The sequence below is a fragment of the Capra hircus genome, chromosome 7 (assembly GCF_001704415.2).
Source record: "Capra hircus breed San Clemente chromosome 7, ASM170441v1, whole genome shotgun sequence".
NCBI classification, from domain to species: Eukaryota; Metazoa; Chordata; class Mammalia; order Artiodactyla; family Bovidae; genus Capra; species Capra hircus.
In genome coordinates this window covers 105,214,023-105,223,189 of record NC_030814.1, presented here as the reverse complement: position 1 = coordinate 105,223,189, position 9,167 = coordinate 105,214,023, and the positions used below count along the sequence as shown (strand labels likewise).

The following is a 9,167-nucleotide window of genomic DNA, read 5'->3' as shown; positions in this document are numbered from 1 at the left end:
AAGGAGAAATGGAAAAATAAACCCATCTGAATGCAGAGTTTTGAAGAATTGCAAGGAGAGAGAAATTTTCCTAAGTGATGAATGCAAAGAAATAGAGGAAAATGATAGAATGGGAAAGACTAGAGATCACTTCAAGAAAATTAGAGATACCAAAGGATCATTTCATGTAAAGATGAGCACAATATAGGACAGAAATGGTAGGGACCTACCAAAGTAGGAGATATTAAGAAGAAGTGGTAAGAATACACAGAAGAACTTTACAATAAAAAGATCTCAATGATCCAGATAAACATGATGCTGTGATCACTCACTGAAAGCCAGACATCCTGGAATCTGAAGGCAAGTGGGCCTTAAGAAGCATCACTATGAACAAAGTGGCAGTGATAGAATTCCAGTTGAGCTACTTTAAAACCTAAAAGATGATCCTGTGAAAATGCAACACTCAATATGCCGACAAATTTGGAAAACTCAGCAGTGGCCACAGGACCGGAAAAGGTCAGTTTTCATTCTAATCCCAAAGAAAGGCAATGCCAAAGAATGTTCAAACTACTGCACAATTGCATTCATTTCACACGCTAGCAAAGTAATGCTCAAAATTCTCCAAGCCAAGCTTCAATAGTACATGAAATGAGAACTTCCAGATGTTCAAGCTGGATTTAGAAAAGGCAGAGAAACCAGAGATCAAATTGCCTACATCTGTTTGATCACAGAAAAAAAACAAGAGAATTTCAGGAAAACATATACTTCTGCTTCACTGACTATGCTAATGCTTTTGACTGTGTGGATCACAACAAACTAGAAAATTCTTCAACAAATGGGAATACCAGACCACCCTATCTGCCTTCTGAGAAACGTGTATCCAGGTCAAGATGCAATAGTTAGAACCAGACATGGAACAAGAGACTTGTTGCATATTGGGAAAAGAGTACTTCGAGGCTGTATATTGTCACCCTACTTATTTAACTTATATGCAGGGTACATCATATGAAGTGCTGGGCTGGATGAAGCACAAGCTGGAATCAAGATTGCCAGGCAAAATACTAAAAACCTCAGATATGCAGATAACACCACCCTTATGGTGGAAAGGAAAGAAGAACTAAAGAGCCTCTTGATGAACATGAAATAGGAGAGCGAATAAGCTGGCTTAAAACCCAATATTCAAAATACTAAGATCATGGCATCCAATCCATCACTTCATGGCAAACAGATGGGGAAACAGTGGAAACAGTGACAGACTTTATCTTCCTGGGCTCCAAAATCACTGCAGATGGTGACTGCAGCCATGAAATTAAATGACTCTTGCTCCTTGGAAGAAAAGCTATGACAAACCTAGACAGAATATTAAAAAGCAGAGACGTTACTTTGCCAACAAAAGTCCATCTAGTCAAAGCTATGGTTTTTGCAGTAGTCATACATGGATGTGAAATTTGGACCATAAGGAAGTCTGAGTGGCAAAGAATTGATGCTTTTGAACTATGGTATAGCAGGAGGTTCTTGAGTCCCTTGGACTGCAGAGAGATCAAACCAATCAGTCCTAAAGGAAATCAACTCTAAATTTTCATTGGAAGGACTGATGTTGAAGCTGAAACGCCAATACTTTGGCCACTTGATGCGAAGAGCTGACTCATTAGAACAACAACAAAACTTTTGATTTCAACATTAAATCTGATTGAGAAACTTCTGGGTAGATTATTTCTTATTTGTAGATTTTTCCTTTCCACCACTTGAATGTATCATGCCATTCTCTTCTGGCTTGTAGAGTTCTATTGAGGATTCAGCTGATAATCTTATGGGATTTCCCTTGTATGTTGTTGAAAGCAACAAGCTTTCAATACTTATTGGTCTGGGACACACCAACACCCATGATGGAGACATCCTTTGATTGTGTCATGATTGTATTCAGTTCCTTCTGTCTTTGTTTTCAGAACGAGATGAAATGTCCATGTCACTAGAGTCCTAGAGATGGTAAACAGCCACACAAAACTACCAACAAGAAACTGATTGAGGCTGGGGAGTTGGGGAAGAAAGCGTGCTATGTAACAACGGGCCTTCCGTTTCTAATTTGAATGCACTTTTCATTTTTCAGTCTTGCTTCTTTTCTAGCTTCACCCATTCCTGGATAAAATCTAATTTAGAAACAATGCTTGGGAGCACATATTCTTAGATGACAAAAGAAGTCATGTGATGCAGCATGTTATCCTGAATGCTGTGAGTTTCCTATGTGATCTAGAACTCCTGGTTAAAGTGGGAGAATTTGGCTCCAAGAGCCTATATGACCAAGGTTTGGTGATAAGTAAAGAGATGATAGAATGGTCTATCAATGAGGTATGACATCTTTCTAAGATTAGATGTATCCATTGTCAAAATATTAGAACAGAATCTTCATATGAAATGAAGTGTGCATGTCTTTGAGCATTAAAGTCACCTTGTGAATGTAACGTTGTGACTCACAGTAAGTGCTCTTACATACTTTCCGAGTCAATGTCTAGGATGAGTAGGTTGTGTAGAATGAAATACCCTGACCTTATTTATATTTGGTAAAGTTCTTCTGTTCAGATAAACACAAGTAGACTATGGATGTCAACTACCTCTTTGTACTTTCCATTTATACATTCCCTTCATTATTTGCATATTATTTGGTCATAAAACTTCACTCTAATACTTCAAAGCATTGACCATGAATTTTAACAAATTTCCCACATGTGAAAGTCCAGTGTAATTGTAAGGTGATTATTTGTTTAATGCTTTTGGATGTAACACATAAAAGTGTTTCTCATTTTTGTACAAAACTGTACCATACTTGGATCAGGATGTAATGTGTTAATCAAAATCTGTATTTCAGAACACGCTCTCATAGTCTGTCTCTCCATGGCCTGCATTAATTTTTTATAAAATTACTTTTAGCAGTGTGTCTGTTTTTCACACTGTTAGGTTCTTTACCAAAAAGTCCATCCTCTATACAGCCAATATGAGAGCATAGTAAAATATTTTTCTACACATTAACCTTCAGTATCATGACCACATGCATACTTGCACTGACAAGATTTTTGGATTAGGTTGTTAAACAAAAGAAGAACAAAGTATGTCACCAGGAATATATGAAACAAAAGCCATGGAATACTTTGCTAAATTTTTGGCCATCTCTGTAAATATTTCAGAAAAAGGAATTTGGAAACATAACTTAGTTCCTCATAGTTAGATTCCTTGGGAATATGACAAGGCTAGGAGTAGGAATGAGACCCAGTGATATAACAGAAGGTGAATGTCCTTTCTTCTGGGAGAAATAGAGATGTCCTCTGACAGCAGCTAATCATCTGCAAAATTTGACCAATGCCTATGTCTACTTTTATTTTTCAGTCTGAAATCTATGTGTAGCCAGAGTTATAGTTCAGGGTTCAGAAAAATTCCACAGGAAGGAAGGCCTATTTGCTGTTTTACTTCTGCTTTTTGCCCAGAGAAGCACATTTCGAACAACACAGGAATAAAGATTTATAATCATTTATGGTAACACCACCTCTTATATATTTCACAATGAAAAGGAAACTGAAGGTTTGGGGAAAGAAGAATGATGTCTTTGGGCATCATTTTCTCAAAACATATACTTATTCATTTTTTTGACCTATCCATTTTTTTATGGTAAAATATACATCATATAAAATCTAACATTTTAATTATTCTTGAGTGCAATTCAAAGGCAGTAATAAATTCCCATTGCTATACAACTTTCTCCACTGTCCCTCCAGAGAACGTATCACCTCTACCTTCATCTCTCTTGCCATGAAACAGTTACTTCCTATTACTTTCTGCACTGTGCTATGCTCTGCTGTGCTGTGCTTAGTTGTTCAATTGTATCCGACTTCTTGCAACCTCATGGACTGTAGCCCGCCAGGCTCCTCTGTCTATGGGGATTCTCCAGGCAAGAATACTAGAATGGGTTGCCATGCCCTCCTCCAGGGGATCTTCCCAACCCAGGGATGGAACCCAGGTCTCCTGCATTGCAGGTGGATTCTTTACCATCTAAGCCATCAGAGAAGTCCAAGAATACTAGAGTGGGTAGCCTATCCCTTCTCCAAGGGATCTTCCTGACCTAGGAATTAAACCAGGGTCTCCTGAATTGCAGGAGGATTCTTTACCAGCTGAACTACCAGGATAGTCCCCTCTTACTTTCTGCTGCTGCTGCTGCTGCTAAGTCACTTCAGTCGTGTCCGACCCTGTGCGACCCCATAGACAGCAGCCCACCAGGCTCCCGCGTCCCTGGGATTCTCCAGGCAAGAACACTGGAGTGGGTTGCCATTTCCTTCTCCAATGCATGAAAGTGAAAAGTGAAAAGTGAAGTCGCTCAGTCGTGTCCAACTCTTAGCAACCCCATGGACTGCAGCCTACCAGGCTCCTCCGTCCATGGCATTCTCCAGGCAAGAGTACCGGAGTGGGGTGCCATTGCCTTCTCCTCTTACTTTCTACTCCCTTGTAAAGATCATTCCACTTTCTGTGTCTATGAATTTGACTACTCTAAGTACATTTATAAAGAAAACCATCTTTGTCCTTTGGAGTGTGCTTTCTTTCAAAAGGATAAGCCTTTCAAGATTCTTGTGCATTGTAGCAGGTACCAGATCAATTCATTTCACTTTAAGGCAGAATACCATTGCGTTGAATGTGTACATCATTGTCATTATCCATTTATCTGTCAGTGGACACTTGGGCTGGTTTCATTGTTTGGTTACTGTAAGTAATGCAGGTAGGAGATTATCTTTTCAAGCCTATGCCTTGAAGTTGGGGAGAGTACTCCTAGATGGAAATTGCTCACTGATGCTGCTGCTGCTGCTGCTGCTGCATCGCTTCAGTCGTGTCCGACTCTGTGCGACCCCACAGAACTGAAGCTAATACTATGTTTATTGTTAGAGAATAAACTATGCTATAGTATAGTTTTTATATAATAAATTATACTGTACTAATTCCTAGAGAAACAGTCAGACTTATTTTCACAGTAGCTGCACCATTTTTCATTCCCAGCAAGAACATACAAAGGTTCCAAATTTTACATCCTCACAAACACTTCCTAATTAGGTGTGTCTGAATATTATATCAGAAGGGACCAATATGCACAATACACATATGAACAGTGACAGGAAATGTTTCTGTTTACCACATATTGAAATGTTGTATAAGTGAAGAAATGCTGAATCCACTTTCTCCTCAGATGCAGAGAGTGTGACCAGTGCCCAGACCAAGGGTATCCAAACAGGGAGAGAAACTGCTGCCTCCCCAAGGTTGTCACCTTCTGGCCTTTGAGGAGTCCTTGGGAATGTCACTGACCTGCATGGCTCTGTGGTGTTTGTCATCACAGCTGTGGCTCTGTGGGTCTTTTTAAAGTGCCAAGGCACCCCCATAGTCAAGGCCGATAATTGGGCTCTCAGCTATGTCCTGCTCCTCTTTCTCCCCCTCTGCTTCCTCTGGCCCTTGCTCTCCATTGCTCATCCCAACACAGCTACCTGTGTCCTCCAACAGACCACACTCGGAGCTGTGTTTACCATGGCTGTTGCCACTGTTTTGGTCAATACCCTGCCTGTGATTTTGGCATTCAAGATCAGGAAACCAGGAAGAACCATGAGAGCTAGCTTCATTCTTGTGTAGCAGGAGCTAGGTCATTCTTGTGCATTTCCTGATCTGTGGAGTCTGTCTGGGAACCTTTCCCCCTTTCCTTGAGATGGACACTCATTCTGAGCCCAAGGTTCTCATCATTGTGTGCAAGGGCTTGGTCACTGCTTTCTACTATATTCCGGGTTACCTGGGCTCCTTAGCCCTGTGGAGCTTCTCCTTGGCTTTCCTGGCCAAGAACCTGCCTGAGACCTTCACAGCACAAAGGGCAAGGTCATGGTGGCTGTGGAGATCTTCTCCATGTTGGCCTCCACTGCTGGGCTCCTTGGCTGCATCTTTGTGCCAAAGTCCTACATTATTCTCATAAGACCTGAGAAGAACTCTCTGAAAGGTTTAAGTAATCAAGCAGAGTCTAAGAGAAACAGGCATTCAGGTTTTATCTCATAATAAGTTTCTATTACGCTTGGCTTTTGAACAGTATATCACTCTGATATATAATATGTTTATTCATTCAGATGTGGAAGCCATTGTACCTGCTTTACCTGTCTTTAGCAAGGGATTCTCCCTTCTCTTTTTAAAAGTCTCTGTGTACAACTACACTTAGTCATTAAAAGTTAAAGATAGATGGTCTGTTTAATGGCACTATTCAAAGTTTTTCTACTGAATCTAGCCAGTTCCTCCATCATTAAGTATATAGTAAGCACATCCTTATTGCTTCACCTAATTCAGCCACCAATAAATTGAGTCCACTGATAGGTAATAGCCTGAATTGTGTCTTCCCAGGTTTATGATATTCAATAGAACCTTCTTGGAAAAGAGAAAACACATTTCTCCCCAGAAAAGTATCTCAAGGATGCTTCAGTCTCACATGAGAAGCTGGGTGGGTGGTCTCTTTGCTCAGAGGGGCCACTCAGACTCCTTGGACTCATAGCCAAGAGATGACAGTGGAGCTTCAGGTCCCTAGGACCCTGGCTCTGACTCAAAGGTGAGCCACATGACAGAGAAACAGTTGTCACCAGCTTGGTGGCAAGCAAGAGGAAGCATGTGGAGGAACTGGTATCTCCAAAGTTCTCCCAGAGGAGGATGTGGTATTCGTGACACGATGACAGTGTTGGCCATGGTCTAGACTATGTGATGGGACACGGGTTTTCTAGTTGTGGATCTCCAACCTCCCACACGCTGTCAACCCAACCCCTGGGGTACGGATTCACCCCCTCCCCCACCATGAAGACGACTGTTTTGTCTGGGATTGGGTCCTCAAGGTAACTCACTTAGAATCTTCTGTCTCAGGAACCTCTAGAAGCCCTTGTTATAATCAGAGATGCACAGGGGGCTGCCATGGTTGATATCAGGCTTCACCACCCAGAACACCTCTTCAGAAACTACCAGGGATGTTGTCTTCTGGGAGCTTGCAACTGAATCCTTTTTGCCAGAACTTTCCTAGGCTTAAGGGAGCTGCTTGGTCCAAGGTTATGTCCCCTCCCTAGGGGAAGCCACATGTGACTGGCCAGGGGTACAAACACCTGCCTGACTCCAGTGCCTAAATGCATGTTGTTGGTTGAGTTGTGTCCCCCCAAAGATACATCCAAGATATATCCAAGACCTAATTCCCAGCACCTCAGAATGTAAGCCTCTTCATAGATGTAATTTGTTCAGGTTTAAGGTGAGATTGTCCTGGAGTAGACTAAGTCCTTAACCTGATACAACTGGGGTCCTTATAAAAGGCAGAAAATCGGACACAGACACGAGATCAGGGCGAGCCCTATGTGAAGATGGAAGCAGGAATTGGGAAAATGGGTCTACAAGCCCGGGAATGCTAAAGATCTCCAGCAAACTGCCTTCAGAAGGAAATAACCCTGCAGAAAAATCAATCTTAGACTTCCAGCCTAAAAACATAAAACAGAAGCACTGCTGTAACAAATTTAGTAAAGACCTTTAAAATGGTCCACATCAAAAAAATCTTTTAAAAATAAGTAAACTAAAATACAAATGATTAAAGGTTCTTCAGGGCTGCAACCCTGGAGTCCTTTTAGTCTCATTCCCAGAGAATTCCTGGGCTCCTCCAAGATCTCCTCCCTTTTACTGCATCTGAACTCACTGTCAAGATGGAAAATTATTTTTTGTAAATGATCTCTGGAACATGCAAGCTGGTCAGCCTTCCTTGGTGTCTAGAACACAAACATTTTTTATTGTCTACATGGCTTCAGTTTCACTGTTTCATTGTTTCCTCTGTTAAGTTGAACATATTTTTTGAGCTTTCTCTTTAAACACAAAATAAAATGTGATATTTGGATAAAATGTTGGATCAAGACTGTTAGCCATGGAGAATGAGCTTGCTTGAATAGTCTTTGTTCCTTTTTTCCTTGGAGAAATGTGTTTCAGATTGTAAAGTTGCACCACAACCTCTGGAGGGTTTCTACAACTCAGATGGCTGGACCTCAACTCAGAGGTCTGGAGTGGAATGAAGAATTTTAATCTCTAAGAGGTTCCTAGTGATGTGCATGCTGCTGGCACAGGCACCACACACTGAGAACGGGAGAAAGCTGAAGGTCATTATCCAGTGCTGAATCCAGACCAATTTATGTAACAAATTATTCATACACTAAAACTTTACTTCCTGAAAAATTTAAAAGAGATTCACTTAACTATACTTATGCAAATGTATCATCTTTTAAGTGATATACTGCAATAAATGAGCAACTGCAGCATAAAATCCCAAACTTTCTCTCCATAATCCAATCACAAGGTGCTAGTCATAATGAAGGGTTTAAAACGCAAATCTGATAGCACTTTAATTTATATTTTAATTTTTTGAATGTTGGTTTTTTTATATGGACCATTTGTAAAGTCTTTATTCTTTAAAGACTTCTACAATATTCTTCTGTTTTAAGTTTTGGTTTTCTGGCTGTGAGGCATAGGGGATCTTAGCTCTCTGATTAGGCATCAAAGCCTCACTCCCTGCATTGGAAACATGGGTCTTACCCACTGGACCACTGGACCACCAGGGAAGTCCCAGTAACCTTACTTTCATCCTTCATTTCTGTCTTCAGCAGATATTTATCCTGTTGTCCTATCATAGTTATTAATACTATACTTCCCTTTTCATTCCCCAATATGTCCTCATTGAGAGGGAAAATTATTTGGTCTTTTTTTTTATCATAGAGCGCACATTTTATATGCGTAAACTTACTGCCCCTGTTCATGTTAATACTACTGAGAGAAAAAAGTTATGTGAGCACACAGAATTCACAACATGTTACATAGAAATAACTTCCATGATGATCCACAAGGTTTTCTCCAGGCAACACCAATAGAAACAGAACATGACCTACATAGTTTTAAATTTTGTAGAACACACATTGAGGAAAGCAAATACAAATTGAGAAAGTTTTTTTAATTCTGTTTTTTAACCGAAGTTAAAGTTATCATTCCAAAATGAAGTCCCCTTCAGAACGAAGCACAGAATACATTATATCCTTTTCTTCTTCCTGAGCCTTGAAACATTATTTTCAAATTATAGCCCACCTAGTTCAAAAGTTAAATTTGATCTGTATTGAGATTTTATAGGACTT

General features: G+C 40.4%; 1 pseudogene; it reads left to right on the top strand.

Annotated features, from left to right (window-relative positions):
* Positions 1,746 to 9,167, top strand: part of LOC102186292 — a 79,259-nt pseudogene continuing 71,837 nt past the window's right edge.